Here is an 18,863-nt window from a genome sequence, read left to right on the forward strand (position 1 = left end):
AAAAGAGAAAAACAAACAAAAAAAACCCCAAAACCAAAAAGGAGATGAAGCAGCTAAACACTCGCTAGATTTCTCATTTGTCCTTTCCCAATCTTTATTGCACTATTCACCTTTTCATTGTTGACTTATAACCACTCTTAAAATATTTTGGATATGTCACAAATATATTTCCCGGTTTTAAAAATGTTTTCTACCATAGAATTGTTTATTTTCATGTAATAAAATTTAATATATTTTTCTTTATGTTTTCAGACCTTGGTTTTATGCAATGAGAATGCATCCCATACTCTCAGTATGAAAATATTCATGTTAATGGCAAAATTACAATTGACAAACACAGAATTAGTAAAGATGCAGAGAAATGGGTAGTCTCTTTTTTTTTGCTGGTGGAGGTAAATTGGTACAACTTTATTAGAAGACACTTTAGTAATATATATATTTTACTCTGGCAGTTCTACTACTATAAATTTGTCCTAAGAAAATAATCAGGGAAGCATATTTTAAATGCCTGTTCATGTGTGTGTATATAAAGATAATTACTATAGCACTGAGTAATAAGAAAAAAATTCAGAATATCCAAAAAATCCATCAAAAGTGATTGAGTCAATAAATTATCTATTTACTGGACAATTTAGATTGTACAAGAAGATAAGATGGATCTGTATTTATTAACATGGAGAAATGCCTATTACAATGTTAAGCAAAAACAGCAGGGTTACAAAATAGCAAATACCTTTTCCTTTTGTTACAGAGAGAGAAAGACAAAGAGAGAGAAAGAAAATGATACAAATAAATAGGTTTATATAGAAACATGTTTCCCAAGTGTTTAACAGTGATTATCTCTTGACTGAGATTTTGAATGAATTTTACTTTGGTCTTGATACATACCATCATTACAACAAATTAAAAAAAATAAATGTATGTCTCTTAGAATTAAAAGTTAGAAACTTTAGGGGAAAAATTGTTTAGGTAACCCCCCAACAACTACTTTAAAATCCCAATATGATTTTTATAGTCTTCAGAAATTATTAGCTCTCTTACTAGAGTGACATCATTGCGTGAGCAATTTCTTGATGGATGACATCACTGTCTGCTTCAAGTTTCCTACAAGTTTGACAATTTGAGGTGATGCATCACAATTCTTTCTTTAAAGGATTTTAGAACATAATATTCCAAATATTGGAAATAATCTAAATATCTATATAGATCATAGGTTAAATTCTGGGGATTTTACATGATAGAGTATTATTCAGGCATTGCAGTAACATTTATAAAAAGTTTGTAATTATACAAAAAATATTTATTTTAAAATATTGAGTAAATAATAGAATAAAATCTTATAATATAATATATGCTTAGAAGGTGATCTAACACTTTGCTAATAATAGTTTCTGTGTGGTAGGATTATGGATGCTTTCCCCTTCTCTATACTTTCTCAACATTTTACAATAAATATGAATTATAGAATCATGAAAGAAGTAAATATTAAAAAATACAGCTATTTTGCTCAACAGCTGCTAAATTTTACCCCAGATGTATGTGCAATTTATTTTTGAGTCAAACGGCCCTAATGGCATTTCCTACAGGGAATCTAGCAGAATGGCATGTGCTCAAACAGGGGAATGTCATAACTGTTGCCACCTCTTTCTAAGCTACCATTTCACAATGCTTAGAATGAATCTGAGTAAAGGATCCTACTTCTATTGGAAATTAGGAATGTCCACTTCCTTTAGGTCCTCTTCATAACTTCTTAAATTGCTGGTGGCAAGAATTTAATTAATCTCTAGTACTGTGGTATGTTTCCAAGTCTGGAAGCTGGTTTTGGAGACTGATGGTGTAGATCACCATTAGGGATGGACGCTCATTTATCCATCTTAAATGGGCGCTCCCTTGAATAACAAGGACCATCTGTTTCTTAGTCCTTTGTAATTAGTTTCCATTCCTTTCTTTCTGTTTCACACCTTCCCACACTGCTGAGGAGCATTCTACTATGCTTCTTTGGTTAATTTTGTGTCTCATTTACTCAAACCTCTACTTTCGCCAGCTCTCCTCCTCACTTATTCTCACCAAGACCCCTTAGAAACCATCATTTGGGAAACCGCTTAACCTATCGGTACCAGTTGGGCTTGCATCTGCCCCTGTCTTTTACTGCTTCTTTCTTGAAATAGCAGAAGAGGTGTCCTCCTTCTATCCTCCAGTTACACTCAGGATTCCATCTCTCTACCTTATCAGGAATCTTACCCTACCAAGCAGCCTTGGGCTCTTCTCTCTCCTGGACAGTGAACCTCTCCTCTCCACTGCATTCTTTTCATAAACATAGAAAAACACCAAACCTTTTTCAAACCTTCTTTTGTCTCCCTTCACTCAGATATTATCACAACTCATTTTGCTTCCCCTCACAGCAAAACTTCTAAGAGTTGTTCACATTTGCTGCCTCTATTTCTTCTCCTCTCATTCTCTCCTTATACTGTTGCAAACAAGATACAGATAAAACCACTTCGGTGAAACGGCTTTGGCTTAGGTAATCTCCACTCAGTGTATATTTTCCAGTCCTTAGACTTGTACTTCCCACTGCTGTCCACTGTCTCAGAAACATTCTCTTCTTTTGGCTTCTGTGTCTATGTTTTCTGATTTTCCTCCTACCATTTTAGCTGCTGTTTCTGAGGGTACTTAACAGTTGCAGAAGCTGAGTAAACACTAAGAGTTCCTCAGGTTTTAGTGTGGGCCTCCTTTTCAATTTAACCCTGTCCCTTGGCAGTGTCACCCATGCTTCATTACAGCTTGTCCACCACTATATGTTGGTTACCTGAATTGATATCTCACACTTTCATTTTACTTCTGAAGCCCAGATGAATACATTTCAATGTCCATTCAATATGCTCACTTCTACCTATTAAAGCACCTCACACTGAATATCTCAAAAACAGAGCATAAAATGTTTCCTCCACCCCAGTCTCTGTGGCATTTCCAACAGCCAGGAGTCATAGTTCCCACTTCTCTCTCTCATCTTCCACCACCAATCCATGAGAACATCTTGTATATTTTAACTCTGAAATTTCTCTCAGTTCCATTTCTTTTTTGCTCTAGATAGTTACTATCATAGTCTTTCTCTTGTCTACAATAGTTGCCTTACTTGTCTTCCCAGAACTACTTTTTTTCTCCCTTATCTTTCACCATCATGAAGTTTTCATGATCTCTCTTTTTTTATTTAATCTCAAGATAATCATAGATTTGTATGAAATGATGAGATAATACAGAGGTATCTGTTGTTCCCTCCACCCAGTTTTTCCCAATGGTAACATCTTATATAACTATAGTAGAGTATTACAAAAAGGAAACTGACATTGGTACAATCCATCTACTTCATTCAGGTTTTACCAGTCTTATGTGCACTTGTATATGTGTGTATAATTTGTATGGGCACCAACACAGTCAAGTTACAGAATGGTTCCATCGAAAGGATCCCTTCAGTGTCAGCATTGTGACACAGTGGGTTACGCTGTTGCCTGCAACACTGGCATCCCATATTAGCATTGGTTTGAGTCCTAGCTGCTCCACTTTCAATCCAGCTCCCTGCTTATGTGCCTGAGAAAGCAGTGGAGGATGCCCCAAGTGCTTGGGCTTCCTGCCATGTGGGAGAGCCAGAGGGAGTTCTTGGCTCCCAGCTTTAGCCTGGCCCAGTCCCAGCCAATAAGGCCATTTGAGAATGAACCAGTAGATGGAAGATCTCATCTCTTTCTCTATCTCTCCCTGCAACTCTGCCTTTCAAATAATAAATAAATCTTAAAAAAGAAAGAAAGGATCCCTTCACAGCCACAGTCACCTCCATTTCTATCTTAGTTCCATAATTCTATTGATTACAATCTGTTCTCAAGATTTGCTATAATTTTTGTGTTTTTTTTTAAAAAAAACTATTTATTTATTTATTTCCATTTTACTAGAAAGCAGACAGAGAGAGACAGTAAAGAGATAGATAGACAGACAGAGATCTTCCATTAACTGGTTCAATCTCCATCTGTTTGAAATAGCCAGGGATGGGCCAGCCTGAAGCCAGTAGCCAGGAACCCAATTTGGGTCTCCCACATGAGTGGCAGGGATCCAAGTTCTTAAGCCATCACCTGCTGCCTCTCAAGGTGTGCATTAGTAGTCTTCTGCTATTGGTTCCAAGGTTATTCATGTTTGTGTTGATAAGAATGCTGTTTTCTTACTCCTCATGTCCAGAGTGAAATTTTCAAGACACTCCTATCTCTTGCCTCATTTGTTATATCTGTACCTCCCCATAGAGGTGAGTCATCTTGTTGGTGAGACAGCCATTGGTCCAACATTTCTCAACCAAGCAGAACAAGCTATCCCAGATCTGACTGCAGAAACAGCCTCTTTCTCTTTTCTTTTTCTACTAATAGTAGTGGGAGTTACTGACCTTGAATAAGTGTTGCTCTTATGATGGATGCAAAATAGTTTCTTTTGGGTGGGCTTTTCTAAAGTTTTGAGTGAAGACCAGGGACTCAGCAAGCCCATTTTACTTCTCACATAAGCTACATTCTTCAGCAGACGTTTATCAAAAATGGCGGTTCCCCAGCTCTGGGCTCTTTTGCCTTATTTTCAATAGGTTTTGAATCTAGGTTGGCGAGAGTGGTGGTATTTAAGGACCTCCTCAAAGATCCCAATGCTTAGGTGGGTGCTTTTTCTTAGAATATCACTATCTTATTTTTCATCCTTTTTACATTGGACCAATTTTTCAATACCCAGCTGAACCGTATTTTACATGAAATTTCCAGCCCTCAAGGCTTATGAATGAAATCTTGTAGTGCTTCCTGGATTTGTATCATTCATTTTGGAAGTTAGTCATTTATTATACTATCAGGTTCCTTAAAAGCAAACAAGTGCTATGTCTTATATTTATGTTTCTTAAAAAATTTAAAAATTTACTTATTTGAGAGGCAGACACACACACACACACACACAGCTCAATCCAGGTCTCCCACATGGTTGTCAGGAGCCCAAATACTAGAGCTATCGTCATTGCCTCCCGTGGTATGCATTACCAGGAAACTGGAATCAGGAGCTAGAGCAGGGACTCAAACCCAGGCACTCCAATTTGAGTTATGGGTGTTTTAACTAGTAGTAACTAGATGGTCCCTGAAGGAGCTCGTGGCAATTGCAGAAGAAAGGAAAGGGTACTATGAGAGTATCCCTGAGGTGTGTGCATCCACCCAAATTGTGACTTACGTGTAAGTAGTGCAGCTTAATCCTATTGTGTTCTGTATTTACGTGTATTTTCCAACTTTCCCTTATGAAAAATACATGCAATGCATGGTCTGACAGTTAGAAAGGCTAAGAGAAATGCCAGCTGAGGGAGATAACGTTCCTGATTATGGTATATTGGTCTGCAGAGTGTTTTGATTTTCTGAATTAGTCCAAAGACCACAGGGAAAAAAAAAAGGAAAACACTACTACCACAGGAAAACAATGAGGAACAAGAGTCCTGAAACTGGTGTCTGAGCAATGAAAGACAGTGAATATTTTAAAGATCACTGAATTTAATTTATTCAACCTAAATGCATAAAAGTACAGGTGGGGACATTATTTATGCAGGTATATGCAAATCACTTTATAAAATAGGCAAAGCCCTTCTGCTTTTTATAAGTTGCCAAGGTGGTTCCTGATATTTTAAAAAGCTATGCACCTTTAATGTAATTTCCCCAGAGCTGGAATCCCTCTGTTGGAATCACAGTCATTGTCAAAGCAAGTTTATTTTTTTCCCCCCTCTTCTCTGGGACATTCACAAGGCTCTCATAACCATCACAAAAAGCGTGGTTTCCACAGAGATGTGACTGGAAAAATCTTTTGGAAATTGCTGAGGAGCAAGTCACAGTGTTCAAAGCAGAGAACATAGGCTTTGAAAACATGAACCCATCTGACCTCTTGAATTTAGCACAGTGAATTCCTGAGCTCTGAAACATGGGGCCCGGCTGTGCATGCCATATTGGTGCTATAAGACTGGCAGTAGGTTGGCTGTGGCATGGTCTATTTCAAACTCCTTCACAGTGCCCAGTGTTGCATGTTCCCAGATGACATTTGGTTGGCAGAAGCTGGGCCTCTAAAGCTGGCAGTCTGGAATGCAGCCCACTGTGTTTTGACAAACACATAATTGACCATCTGATCACCAGCCTACGTTCCACACTCAGGTCACTGGGGGACCTGGGCTTTCAATAGGTCTCTGCTCCTTGTCTTGTTCATCTTCTCAAACCTTTCTCCAGAAAGCAATATAGAGAAGAGTTAAACACACCCACGCACATCCTACCATTTGCAAACGAGAACAGGGTACATGAGACATAAGCTGCTGAAATTTTCCTTTAAACTGTCCTGGCAGCCCAAAGTGAACAAGAGAAAAGCACACTTATGGTGAACTCTAATTCAGAGAGAAGGAATGAATATACTGAATTGTTTCAACACCCGGCTGTGCATAAGTTGCAATTCAGTTCAATGGCTTGGAAATTCTGCTTAGAAAAAGGCAGCAATGGGAAAATGATAGGAAATTGGGGCATTGATTGACTTTAGGGGGATATTATTACGAAACAGTTTCATTTCCAGGTGAAAGAAGAGAAAAGCAGGACACAACGAATGTCTTCTCCTTACCTGCCCTCCTCTTTCCCCCTGCCCTCCATGGGCAGAAGGAGACACACAGCCCCACCCCACCCCACCCTCAGAGACCAGGGGACAGCAGCTCAGACTGAGGTCAGATTCAAATTGAAGTCTCCAGTGAGGCTCCCATGAGGAAGTATTTTGGTCTGAAATTTGGCTCCACACAAAATATCTGCCTTTCTCCTAGAGGGCAAGGATTACGCAGTTAACCAAGATACGCTAGAATTATGCAAATGTTAATGCCTATGACAACACTACCAAATAGCTTCTCCTCTCCATTCCATCCCTACCGCACAGCTCAGGCCCTTGGTTTTCACCTCTGGACTCGTGTTTCTATTCTCAGCCAGTCATCTCTACTGTCACCAGAACACTCCTTCTAAATTATAAATCTGCTTAAAATTCTTCAAAGCCTCCTTGATTCTGCTGCAGCAGGTCCTATCTCCTTTGCATGGCATATACCGTCCTCTGTGGTCTGCTCCGACCCCATCTCTCGCACTTCCTCTTTTGACTACCATGCTCTAGCCACCAAACTACTTAGCTCCTCTATCTGGCTGCCACTTGGTGTCTCTTGAATTTTCTTGTTTGCTTTTTAGTTTGAGAGGCAAAGAGATCAAGAGAGAGTTCCCATATGCTGGTTCACTTCCCAGTGCCTGCCAATAATCGGGGCTGAAGCCAGAAGCTGAGAACTCAATCCAGGTTTCTCACATGGGTGAAAGAGACTTCTGCATTTTTCTTGACTATGGTCCCCTTTTCTTCCTCCTCTTCTGTATCAGCCTGGTATGTTGCAGTTCATCCTTTCAACTCTAAAACATTGCATGGGCAACTCTCCACATGTGAGCAGGCACACTCCTCTCTTTCTCCTCAATACGTCTTGTATAAACCTGCATTCCAGTGCCTATCACATGGTACAGTTTTAGTCCCTTATTTATCTCCCCTATCAGACTGTGCAATTCATAACAAAAGGCAGTATTTCTAATTTATCTTCGAGTTAGCAGAACTAAGCATAGTAACTCGCTTTTCATAAATGTTGATTAAAAACTATATGATGAGCTGTGCCCAATAACTGTCCAAAACTAAGCCAAGCAGTAGTCCCAGCTACTATAAGCATGTTAGGAAACTATGAGTAATCTCATAGGGCCGACGATCCCAGCAGTAAGGCACGGTCCTCACAAGGGCTGGCAATTGGCTAGGGTGAGGGTAAGAGTGAGTGTTGGGTGCTGTCATAGAGGAACTTCTTTTTAACTGAGAATGTCACTAAGGCAGCCAACTATCACCCTGATCAACATTTATTTTCAACACTAAGTCTGAAGTACAGAGAGGCCTCACTTATAAGAAGTAAGTTTCCCAAATAGGGCAAGTCTGTGCCTCTTGCTTTAAAGCAACGTGGCAGGTGATGGAGGGCTCCTCTTTGTTTCTGCTAAAGAGGAATGGAACAGAAAAACTCGGGGGAATGCCTGGCAGCTATTCAGTTCCTATTGAAATCTGGGTCAAATCCAGATTGGGACATTGGACTAAATGCAGTACCAAAGACAGAAGGTCGGATGGGTTGAATTTTGCACCTGTCTAGAGGAGACCATTAAAGAGCTTCTTGGAGCTCGAAGCACTGGGGAGATAATGTTCTGATTTGTTCCCAAGGAACTTTTCTTTTCCTTTTGATGGGTCTCAGGGGCACCACCCTAGAGCCATCAGCTGTGTCCATGGGGCGCTTGAGGACAGTAGTGCTGTCATAGGCCCTGTCACCCTGCTGACATATGGGCAGCCTCAGGATTTGGAACAATCCAAGCAAGCATGAAGCCTGGCCCAGGGGAGGGATGAGGTCATGAGGACTTGAATGGACTATCAGCTCACTCCAGGACTTTCTCCCAGCCTTATCACTGGGTAAAACACTGGATTTTCCTGGACACTGCCTGACTGGTGGTTAGTATAGCATAGAATCAGTGTCACACTTTGCTATGAGCCAGAGACAGCCATTCAATTATGTTTTTTTTTTTTTTTTTATCTCGAAGGTCTCCCCCTCGATTTCTAATCAGTGACACAGTCCCCTGTACTGCTTGTGTCTGAGGCGCGCCCTATAGCGCTGACGTCATAATAGCTGAGCCACGCGGGCAGGAGTGCACTGTGCTGACTCATCCCGGTGATGTGAGGATTAATGTCTTGTCTAACACAGAGCTATTATGTGAACTGTTTTTACACAAAAGAACTGTAACAGAAATGATTTGCCAGTCAGAGGACTGGAAATACGCAGTGCTAGGTGACTGAGGGAGGGGTGTGGGATGTAAAGTGGTAGCCATAAGCACCCACATTGACATCCTCCACAGCGTTCACAGATCTGCTCTATAAGCTCTGAGAATAGGGAATAAAGAGACTTGTTGGGGGCAAGCAGGACCTATCTCTGTTATATAAATGCATGATACACAGCAGTCTTTGGGGAGTTTAATCAGTCTCCCTCCTCTGTCAAATACAATGTCATGTCAGACTTGAGCTTTAGCATCCTTGGGGGATTCTGCTCCCCTAAATCTATCTGCCACTGGCTTCTAGGAAATGTTGGTGGGAACCTCCTTTCTGTGCAGACCATGCCAGCCCAAGAAGTCAGTGTAGTCAGATGCTGCTGTACACAGGGACAGCCCCTACCACATGGTGAGATATGACCACGAGGAGGCCGACCATTGTTGAGCACATTAGGTGACAATCACTACCTGCAGGCACTCTCTTACAGCGACTTTGATTACTTGGGTTCACTGCCCCAGACCCTCATTCAAGCAGCTTAGAGTAAAATTTACCCAAACCCACTCACTTTGGACTAGTTTGGGTTTTACTAATAAATGTTCTGTTTCTTTTTTATTAATCTGAAAGCATTTATTACTTTTTCCTAAATGTCTTTCCATCTTTTCTTTAAAAAAAAAATTCCTTCTCTAAACCTCTTGGTACACATGAATCCTATATTTCTTTTTTTCCCCCAGACTATTTATAATTTTTACACAAATTTTAGCTTATTTACTTTTCAGTGTTGTACTTCATGGTAAAAGGATATTAGAAATTTTGTCAATAAAAGAAAGCTCCGATCTAAGAGCTGAAGTTACAAACCATTGGCCCTAAGGATGGGTGCATAACTGAAGAATAAATAATTGCTCATTGATGCTCAGTGGAGCAAAAGCCCAACTGTTGCTGGTGTCTAACTGAAGAATGCAGGCTGCGGTTTCGAAGAGCAGTGACTTCTGCAAACAGCAGCTGCAGCCAAGTGAAGGGCCGTCTTTATAAAGGTGCAGTGCTCGGGCCGCGGGTCTTTCCAGCCTCCCCCTGGAGGGCAACTCACTGCTACACCAACAGCAGCAACTCGAAACACGAAAGAAACTAATGCACACGATAGCAGCGCCAGAAACCACAACAATGCCTACTAAAAACGCCAACAAAGACCAAAATTTCCCAAATCTGACACCTTTTGAAAATGTAAAGAAACCATTTTTACTTACATAAAGAGAAGGGACAGGCCACCAACTGCTGGTCAAGGAACTGTAAATCAAAGAAAAAACAAGGAATCAGAAACAAATCTGACACTACAGTGGGGAGAAGGAAAGCAAATCGGAGTACAAATGGGATTGGTTCTTTCTACACCGAGTCCACTTTGTCATCTGTAGCCCCTAAATAAAGGAGATCTGGATTGAAAATTTTTCCAAAGGTGTGATTCCGCTGCTATGATGACCAGCATAGCGTTTCCCAGTACAAGGAGTGGCAAGATCTTCCTTTATTGATTTCATTCTGATCTGTATCATACAGAAATTTTCTAGAGCTGTTCTACTATTCCGTATAATAGCCACTAGCCACATTTGTCTATTTAAATCTAAATGCTTAAACATTTAATTAAAAACTGCATGTTTAGCTTCTCAGTCACACTAACCATATTTCAAGTGTTCCAGAGCCACACGTGGCTAATGGCTAATGGACAGCACAGACAATAGGACATATTTAGCATCGCTGAAAGTTCGGTTGGGCAGCACTGATTAGGATAGCTAAAAGCATTACTCTATATAGTACATTACTGACTTTAGCTACTTTGAGAAAGATAAGTCAAGCCCTGGTAAACTCTGGCTCTCTTAAGGGTAAATTTAGTATGCTTCATGCTCACAAGACCCCCAAATTCAACATGTGTAGCTGTGCATTGCTAACATTGAGTATAACGTGGCCACGTCTGCCTCAGTGCTTTGGCTTCCCTTTTGGACACTGCCTCTTCCATGCTTTCTCACCAGCCTAGGAATGTCTCTGTATGGTAGGAAATAATCTCATCAAGTGATTTTAACCTAAAGTATCTCTCCCCCTCCACACACATCTCTAATGATGAAAATGTCAGGTTTTGCGGGAGTTGCTTTTTAGCAGTTTCTCATCCTATGTTTAAAAACTAATTCATTTGCAATCTCAAAGTACAAGGCAAACAACCTGGGATGGGATAGCTTCTCTTATATAGAAGGATAACATGGAAGTAATAGAAGATGCACAAGAAATTAATAAACCAAACAAGGATGCTGAGAAAACAAAGCAGGCCCCCCACCTTGGCTCCATGAAAACACATCAAGAATTTAATATATGCTGATTGGATACTTGTCTTTCTGACATCATGATTTTTTAACCACTTCAAACAAGGCCTCCAGAAGAGTGCAAAACAAATTTTATTACAGGAGATCAAGCAGAAGAACCTGATTAAATAACTGCTGTGAAAAAGGCTAAAGCAAAAAACTAGCAATTATAGAGATCTCAAGTCCCAGAAAGTTTTGTGGACAAATGCACCATGACAGAGATTTATCTAAGCAAATGGTTTCTTCTGTGTGGTCAATGTGAAACTCTGCCAGGCACAGGCAGGGGTCATGGACGACGCCCTCCCTGGACAGGAAGAGAGAAGATGAGAGTTTGTAGCCTGGATCACAATGCACAAGAACACAATGAGAGATTGGGGGTCTCCAGCATTGTCAAACTCTTCCACAAAATAGATGAATTTAATGAAATTTTTCAAGAGGATAATTAGATTATATGTGATTTATTGAAATACCTACAAATTTGAAATATAAAAAATATTTTAAAAATCAAGTAGTATTCAGTCTTTAAAGCTGTAAGTTTTGCTACATTTTAGTGTTCTCTTTGTGTCTTTTCTTACCTTTTCCTTTTTTTCCTTTCTTCCTTTTCACACCCTCCCATCCCTACTATGAGCTTATTTTTTTACTCACCTTTGAGGAAAAGGAGAAAATATAATTATCACTTTGTTTGTTAAATATTTCTGTTGCATGTTATAAACCCAATAATTTTCTAGTGTGGTCTTCCAAAACCATAGTGTTTATGTTGTTATAGCTAGCACATAACTTTCCTTTCTAAACTTTAAGGAGAATTTATTTGTAAAAATTAGTCAAAATTAAATTTTTGATGTGATCAAAAGAGATCGATGTAAATTGTACCCAGATTGACTAATATATCCAAGGTCTGGAATGAAAAACTATGTTTCCTGGATGTCAAATGACATGCAGGCTGTCAATGACAGGAATCCAAGATGGAGAGAAAAATCATAGGGTATGTTGCAGTCGAAGACAAAAGTAAAGCCAAGTGAAATTGGAGATTGTATTGGTTTAACTGAATTGTTGTCCTTATATATAAACAACAACCAAAATATACCTAGTAAAACTGATTCCAAATTTAATAGCACAGCTAAAAATTTAATTTCAGAGTTTTTGTACAGTTCACAAATGTTCATAAACATTAAAAAAAACCCTACTTCTTGATTGAATTACAATCTGCTATGCAATTTTGAGGCCATGTATTAATCTACATAGATTTATTTTTCTTCAATTCAAATAGCTATTTTATCAATATGTGCCCTTTTTCCACTTAAGTGATTTTCACTTCATGTGTCTACAAGTTGTTTTTATCTGAAATGCAAAGAATTATATATAATAGTTTTGTGCTAGAATAAAAATATTTGCATGCTAGGTTCAAAGCAAAAGAATTTAAAACTGTAAAGGCTAAATAATTCAGGACATCAAAACCTGGCTGGGGGGCATCAGGAGAGAGAAAGGAGGGGCTGAGTGGTGGTGAAGTCTAATCCCAGTTTTATGATTTCTGAGTAGAAATCATTATAATGTGTCAATCTCCAAGGAATGGAAAGTATTATTAATTGTAACTGTAAAGATTAATCAGTTCTAATTTCAATTTACATAATGTTCTAGGGCAGTGGATCTGAACTTTTTCAGGTGATACAGATCCCTAGGAGAACTCCTTTCCAAATACCAAGTTCCAAAAAGCTTCCAGAATCCATGCAGGCCACTCAGGAACTGCAGGTGAGTCACCCTCAGCCCGGGGAAGAGGTGAAAACCACCTCTCAATCCTATCCACAGGTCATTGCCTCTGAGAAGTTTTAGCAAAATACTGTAAACTGAAGCCAGCAGTAGAGAAAATATAGATAAAAAAAAAAAAAAAAGAACTCTAAGTGGGTGAGGGTGTGGGGCCAGAGACATGTGGGCTTCTTTAAAGCCCTTGCAGACTCCCACCTCCCAGGTCCTCTATAAAGATTCCATAAAGCCTTAGCCACAACAGGCTGGAGGAGTGTGGAGCAGAGAAATGACACAACAGTAAGACCTACTCTTTGTGGTTTCTGGCATCTTGCTAAACAAATGCAGGGATATAGGTATACTCAGGGATGTGGAGCCATGTAAGAGAGAGTATGCAAAGCCACAAAAAAAAAAATAATAAAAACACGGCTGTCTTCCTGGAGTGACAATTTTCCTTATGAGTAATTTAAACTTGTTGGTATGGACTCGGTGTCTATTTCTTGGATATTCTGGGAGACACACAACAGATACAGTTCTTGGCCTCGTGGAACTTCCAGTTTTGTGAAATAGACAAGAAAGCTCTGAGGAGAGAAAACAAAATGTGTATTTTTGGGGTGAAATCTGAGCCTTCACTGAAAAGTCTTGTTTGTGGCAGCCAACTGCAGGCCCATCTCCACAGGCAGCCTCAGGGCTGGATCACTGGCTAACTGAGGATCACCCAAGTGGAAGAGCTGGAGAAGCCGTGTTAACAGTGTGTTATTTAATCCTCCCAACAAGAGAAAATACGGCTACTTCCAATTTACGAGAGAAAACAGGGAGTTTGAGAAATGAGGAGCCTTACCCCAAATCACACAGCTGCTGGCATCTGACTGAGTTGGTGCCATGCCAAAGTCTACTTATTTTGAACCACTAAATTACACTACCTCTAGGTGTTTCCCACTTTTTGTTTCCCCTTGAAATCTGGGCTCATTCAGGATTATGCAGGCTAGTTTAAGATTCTCTTTGGAAGGAGAAAGGTTTGGCTTGATTTGCATTCTAAATATTTCACAGTGGTAAGGAAAGCTATTATTATACCCATTTTATGGTGAGGAAGCTGAGCCACTTGCCAGCTGAGGTATCTGGCTGGGTTAAAAACAGAATCCGGGTTGTCAGACTCTTCATTCTTCTTGACTAACTCCCAACCAGGCAACACTATTGTCCAAGGGCCTTTCTGTACACGAGATTCACAAGACAAAGACTGATACTAATTCTAATAAAAAAATATGGTGAAGTAAAAAAAAACCAAATAATTATAACCTACTGAAAGAAATTGGTTACTTTTAACATACTGAGTAGAGAAGGGAGAACCTATTCATCATAAATGAATTAGAAATTTACAATGTGCCATAGCATCAGTGACAGAGCTGTGGGATTCAGACAAAACGAAGCTCAACACTTATCCTTCCGCTGAAGAGGGTAAATGGTGTGACAACAGGACAGAAATGACCTCTTGGACTTGCCTTTAATCTTTCCAGTCTTCTTCCTTCAACTACTCTCTCTAGAAGCTAGATAGATTTATAGCTTTGTTTTCTATGGAAAAAGATATCATTTTAACACCATTTAATATCCTAGAATTACTGTAGTAATTAATTCTTATGTGGGAGTCATTCCAAACAGTAGGATGAAGATTTCTATCTTAATGATTTTCCTAACACTTTTCTCTCTCCCAGTACTTTCAAAGGATGAGGCACTACTGGATTTTTAAGATGTGTATGTCTTTCAAAATAAGTGCCAGCTTCATAGATTCCTGTCAATTGATATTCCAATTTCACTCAGGATACAAGATTTCCTTTATCTGACAGATTCAAGAAATTTTATGCTAGATTTAGTGACATTTTATGCATCTTGAATTTAGGAGATTTTAATTCTCTATTTTCTACCTGGCAAAAGGTTCACAAGTTAAACTCAGGTGGAAGGGTTATTCATCTCTACATATGGCATGCGTGCACCTCACACTAGGACTTTGGGGTCTCCCCAAAGTTTCTTGAAGTCTTCTCATTCATCAAGAAGACAACAAACGTCATACATGGCCATTTATATTTTGAGGTCAGCTTTTCAGAGTGTATTATTGTAGATCCACCTTGAGACAAATGACAAGGAAATCATAATGATGCTTGATTGTTCCTTAAGATGCCAGGATAACAAACCTGAAGGGTATCTACCTGCAACAATTTCTGTCACGAAGTAAGGTAATAGTCAGCAAAGAGAGAGGATTTAAAAACCAAAGTACAGCAACAAGCTCTGGGACTGATGCTCAATCTGAGACACTGCCAAAATACAATTAACACTTCTCCCTAGCCCTCCTGATTGGTACAGGTAGAAGGCCTGAAAGACTAGAAGGAAGTGAAAGTAGTAGTGCCGAAAGGGGCGGCAGGTGTTGACTTTGTGGTTTCTTGCTGCTTCTAAAGTGGACCCAGCTCTTCAGCATGCTGATATTCTGAGACCCTTTACTCTGGGATTCCAAACTACCTTTCCCTCCATATCTCAAACTTCTGAAGTTATAGCTTTGTAGATTCCAAACAGACTGTATACCAGGATCTTTTATTTATATTAAAGTGATATTCTTCAGAGGCTGATGAAAAGGTTTGGCACTGTTATTATGTGATCCAATCAGTTAGAGGCATTTGGTGCTAATGTTGCTTGTTGCTCATAGCTCATACCCTTAATGCCATTTGGTAGAAAAAGACTGTGCCTATTATAGGTGAACTCATCAGCATGTAAACACAGAAGGCATACTAGTTCAGAGGGCTTTGGAATAAATATGGGCACAGCAGGAGGGAGAAGAAACGTCTAGTTCTGTGTGAATAGGAGGTTGTCTTTATACAAATTGTCCCCTTAAATGGTTAAAAACAATACAAGGGAGGCCTGAGCTGTGGCACAGCAGGTAAAACCCTGACTGCAGTACCGGCATCCCATATGGGTGCCAGTTCTAGTACCGGCTGTTCCACTTGCGATCCAGCTCTCTGCTGTGGCCTGGGAAAGCAGTAGAAGATGGCCCAAGTCCTTGGGCCCCTGCACCCACATGGGAGACCCGGAAGAAGCTCCTGGCTCCTGGCTTCAGATTGGCTCAGCTCCAGCCACTGCAGCCATTTGGGGAGTGAACCGGTGAATGGAAGACTTCTCTCTCTCTCTGCCTCTGCCTCACTGTAACTCTGCCTTTCAAGTCAATAAATAAATCTTTAAAAACAAAGAAACAAACAAAAACGATACAAGGGGAAAATTACAGCACTACATTTATATCAAAAGGTAAACTAAGCAGGTATTAGTACCCGAGCATCTGTTAGATACTGAACCAAGAGGACACCATGGGCAAGGTATGTGTTTCAGAAACTTGAAAGAGCTTTCTGCAATATAGATTGGAAAAATCTTTCTTTTGTCCTTGTCACCAACAACTACTTGCTTAGGAGCATCCAAGACTTTTCACAATCTGACGCCTACTCATCTCATTAGTGTTTTTTTTTTTTTTTTTCCATTTCTTCCAGCACTCTTTCTTATCTATTAGGACAGCCTGTCTGCTGCTCCTTGAGCTTGTAGAGGACATCTAGTCTCTGAGCCTTTGCTAGCAGTTCACACTCAAATCTCCCAAGCCTAACACAGTGTGTTAAACACAGCATGACACTCCAATGTTTGTTGAATAAATGCTGTCTGTCTATTTTAGGAGACAAAGATGATAGAAAAAAGTTGTTAAATCAGTAAATAAATAGCACCAGCAAGAGGTCAAGGAAAAGTTAATTTTAGTGTGTTTTAGGAGTGGGGGCAAGATGAGCTTTAAGATTAGGAAAACTGATGCTCTTTATTCTTGGGTCTAGTCAATGCTCTGAGTCAGTTACTTTTTTGGGAACAAGTTTAAACCTCAAGGTTAAATGAACACAAATGCTCTGTCCATCAGCATATACTGAGAAAGTTGTGGCTATTTCCATAGCCGCACAGTGAAATTAAAATATGCAGCGTCTCTCTCAGAGGCATTATATGACAGATCTTTTTAAAACAGTCCCCTTTGCCACTCGGGTGCAGAAAGAGTTATAAAACAAAAGTAAATTTTTTTAAGAACTGAGATAATTTAGCTTAGGGAAGTAAGAGCTGAGGTATGTCTTTATAGGTTTCGGACTATAAGAAGAGTTATTTGCAAAGAGGATAATGATTGGCACTTTTGTCCTAGGGCAAAAAGATGTTAAATATCAAGTGAAGAATTTAGGACTTAAAGATGAACATTCCAAATATGCAAGTAGTAAATAATCAAATAGACTGCTAAGAGCCGTTTATGAAATTTCCTTCTTCTTAGCTCTTTAAAAACAGGAGAGATCCTCATCTACTTTGTATGGAATGAATGCAGCTCTGCCCTCTGGATAGGTGGACAAACTCAATAACCTCTCCAGTCCATTTAGCTCTGTATGATTCTACAAAATCCTATGAAACATTGACCTTAAAACTATATAGAATCATAGTATAGTTGAGTAAAATACATTCTACAACTTAGGGAGGATTAGGCAACACAGATAATCTGTAAGTTATGAAATGCAAGATAGTAAACGGAGCTTTCAAATCGATTCAATTTGCTAAATGTATATGACACAAACAAAATGAGGAAAAATGTACATGAATCTACTATAGTTTTAGCATAATGACTATGAAAGCAAAACATCTAACAATTAATTCTTTTGTGTCTACAAATTTACCTGAATCTTTCATAAACCTGTATTGAATATGCATATAAACACAATTTCCAATTAAATAGGAAAAAAAAGTCCAGAAAACAACATATAAGAATTCACTATTATTCCCAGAAATATCTAAAAAGATATCAGGAGAATCTGGGAAAAATTCCCTTAAACAATCAAAAAGAGCCCTGTACATTCTGAATGTCAATCTAGTAACAGCTCAGGGAACAGCTCTAACAGGGGTGGCAAGTTACCGGCTTTCTGTCTATTTACCTTGCAGCTCTGGAGCTCAGAAGAAGTGTCCATTACATACAGCACACAGGGCTAGATGAACAGTTCCAGTGACCTTGTCTGAACCAAGTTCATTTACAGCAGTTTGCCACATTTCTTAAATAGAAGATGAGCCCATTCTATCTATGGCCCAGATTTGGACTGGATCACTGAACTATTGCCCAACTCTTATAAGCAAAGCACTAACATGTACCAATCAACAGGCAGCCCATAGCAAAGGCAGCAGGAAGGTCAAAATACACACATAAGAAATTGGCAGTACATTATAGAAGAAAGCTATTTCTAAAGATGGACTTTAGCTATTAAAACCTTTGGATGTTATTCAACCTTTGTTAGAAAAAGAGGGAAAAATCCTCAGTTCCAATGTAACTTGTAAAGATCTGGTTAAAAAGGAGATAGAAAATAAATGTAGTTTTACTTTGCAACCCATTATTTTCATAAGAACACAAATCAAAGAGACAAACTATGCCAATTTCTTCATCACTGAGTTGAATAGAAGATTGTTGTCCTCTACACTAATGACTTCTTGAGGTTGGTTATCACTGTGATCAGCAGTTGGGAGGATGGAGGTCTGCAACCTTTATCAAAGGAGGCATTTTGTGCAGCATCACTATGGAAAATAAAGTCACCATTAAGCTAACTTTGACAACCTCACTAAGATAATGGTTGGTGTATGTAGCCATTGTTATATTGTTTCAATGACAGGAATGAACTGAACAGCAAAGGTGTTGAGCTAACCAGAAACTTAAATTTCAGAAAGCTGTGGTTGGTACAATAAACTGAACATATAGGTTGTTAGAGATCACTGGGCTTACACCCTGCCCTCTCCTGCCATCCTTTCTTATTTCCACATCCACGTTCCCATCAACAGGCAGTTGAAGAAAAAGAAACAAAGTGCCTCGCACTGCTTCTTTACAGACACTGT

At 39.4% G+C, this 18,863-nt stretch overlaps 1 protein-coding gene across 3 annotated transcripts in view; it reads right to left on the reverse strand.

Annotated features, from left to right (window-relative positions):
- ZBTB20 (zinc finger and BTB domain containing 20) overlaps positions 1–18,863 on the reverse strand; it is an 891,896-nt gene that overhangs the window by 159,026 nt on the left and 714,007 nt on the right. For all 3 annotated transcript variants that reach the window (XR_009867653.1, XM_062208447.1, XM_062208455.1), the window contains one exon: positions 10,116–10,155. The gene's annotated coding sequence lies outside the window, so the exon portion shown is untranslated. The remainder of the gene's footprint in view (positions 1–10,115; positions 10,156–18,863) is intronic.

The sequence above is a fragment of the Lepus europaeus genome, chromosome 2, assembly GCF_033115175.1.
Source record: "Lepus europaeus isolate LE1 chromosome 2, mLepTim1.pri, whole genome shotgun sequence".
Taxonomy (NCBI): domain Eukaryota; kingdom Metazoa; phylum Chordata; class Mammalia; order Lagomorpha; family Leporidae; genus Lepus; species Lepus europaeus.